The sequence below is a fragment of the Canis lupus genome, chromosome 7 (genome assembly GCF_003254725.2).
Source record: "Canis lupus dingo isolate Sandy chromosome 7, ASM325472v2, whole genome shotgun sequence".
Lineage (NCBI taxonomy): Eukaryota > Metazoa > Chordata > Mammalia > Carnivora > Canidae > Canis > Canis lupus.
In genome coordinates this window covers 19357808-19360173 of record NC_064249.1, presented here as the reverse complement: position 1 = coordinate 19360173, position 2366 = coordinate 19357808, and the positions used below count along the sequence as shown (strand labels likewise).

Sequence of the window (2366 nt, the reverse complement as noted above, 5' to 3'; positions counted from 1 at the left end):
ACCAATGATAAACAACTTACAGGAAATTATTTCGCCTATTCAATGTTTCACTATAGCTACTATATTCCACCAATATTAAAAATTTTAAAACCCTATTATGCTGCCATTTCCCATTAAGTAATTTTGCAATGAGTCATCTTTATGATGCCATTTATTCAACTGGAAAAAAAAAAAAGATGGTACATTCTGGTTTTCACTTGTTATAGTGAAAAATCAAATTATTGAATTAAATCTATATGAAACCTACATTTTTTTTCTCAGTGCTGAACAGCACTAAAGTGAAAGCAGCTTTCAGTCTTGGCTTTCTTTTAAACGAAAGCATTATGGAATTTTCAGCAGTAAACATTATCTGGTTCCTACTTGAACCCCATTTCCCAAGGAAATGAGATAGAGAATCTAAGGTAAAAGCCTTATTCAAGGCAAAAAGGTTCCAACCCTAAATATTTCACTCCAACAACCTGTGTTTCATCACTGAGTAGTAAATGATTACTGACAACTAATGATGGTAACAGTATTACCCTCACTGATGTCATTATTAAATTTTACATACTGTGTTATACCCAAATATATGCATAAGACATTTGTCCAGATAAATTAGTGTTAGGAATTAAAAACTCACAACTACAAATGTCCTTTCTTCTGAAATCTATATAAATGTTTTCAAGCCTAGAAACCTAAACATTATGACTACACATTAGAAACATGTTACCTCTGAATACACGTTATGGAAAACTTCAGAACTAATCTCATAAAATAAGAGAAACCCCACAAACTTAGGGTGCTTTTGTTATTGCTGAATCTAATTAGACTTAAAAGGATACCACTGAATACTAAATTCAGGTATTTACTAAATACTGTTGATTTCTACTAGCCAAACAGCCCTAACCAACCAACAGCTGGAACAAGGATAGTTTTTCTCGGCTCACTGTCTATTAGGAAGTTGAAACATTTTCAATTAAAGCCTTCATTTTTCCTGTAGACTTCAGCATGTGTGGCCCAAACAACACTATTTCTGAGGTGACCTCAGATGCAGGTTTTGGAATTCCTTTTTCAAATTCACCTTGACTTATCGCTTCGATATCGATAAGCAAATTTCTTTTTCAGAGCCTCTGCTATGAGGGCAGCAGGGTAGCCCTCATAGCATCCACCGGTTTGGGCTTCATATCCTGTTCTGACCTTTTTTTACTGACTGCAGTTTTACACTATTCATATCTTTAAGGATCTCTAGCATTTTTGGCATATCAGATTTCTTTGGACTGCTCTTAACCAGAGTCTTTCCAGCACAAGCTTTTTTCTCTCTTCGCTCTTTTATTAAGTCAACAGAAGACACACTTTGGTGGAGCCCTGATGGGGGGAGGGGTGGGGGGTGGTGAGGGAGGCCGGGAGACAGAGGGTGGTGCTGCAGCCACAGATGTGGTAGGTTCTAAATCACCTGCAGTGAGATTTTGCTGTTCTTGCAGGGTCACAATTTTGGCAATCTGTGCTCTGAGAGCAGCAAAGTTCATTTTCAAGGGCACGGATCTTCTGCAATGCTTCCTCATTTGCTAGTGCGGTCTTCTGTTGAGGCTCTTCTGGAGACAGACTTGATAAGGAAAACTGTCTGCTTGGCTGCTTCTCAAAGAAAGGAATGTCATCCTGAAGGGGTTGCCTTGGTCTGACGTCTGTCCTTCGTCTCGTTGAACACTCTCCTTCTTCTTTAGCTACCCATCCAACATCAGCAAAGGACACCACTGCCTCTTCTCCTGGATGGCTGGGGCTCTGTTGTAGGTAAACTGAAACCAAACTCTTGGACCAATATTAAAAATTGGTCTTGGACACTGGATCAGAGATAAGTTAGTACCAATTTTTCTTACGATACTTCGAGATGAACCATATGGCTTCCCAGACCAGAGTACCGATTGCATGCTTACTCCAACCTGTTGAAAAACCATCCTAATTAGTCGCTTAATCCAGCCAAGCATTTAGATGGCAAAGTGTCTCCAAATTTGCATTTCAAGTACTTCAGGCATATATAGCAGCACATGGTCCAATAAGCACACTCTGCCTCGTGGCAGCCAGGTGCCTTCTTGAGCTGCTCCAGCTTCCAGCTTGGCTCTCCCAGGGAGGTACTGACTTATACAATTTCTTAGACTTGAAAGGTTTCTTATCACATCTCAGCCTCTCCCGACCTTTTCATTTTCCTTTACCCTGAATTCATTGAGGCAATTAGGTATGCACACAAATTAAGAGTTTGAAACACTCAAGAGCAGTTTAGTAAGAAAGTAGAGATTTTCAACCCTACATAAAATGTCTGCCATGTAGATGAAGCTAAGCAGAGGAGAAATATAGTAATAATGCTTTGTTAAAAATATGATTCTTCCTAGATT

The 2366-nt window shown here is 39.1% G+C and overlaps 1 pseudogene; it reads right to left on the bottom strand.

The window, feature by feature from the left end:
* Positions 1–710: 710 nt before the first annotated feature.
* LOC112648225 (mitochondrial fission regulator 1-like) lies at positions 711–2072 on the bottom strand (annotated as a pseudogene).
* Positions 2073–2366: the final 294 nt, after the last annotated feature.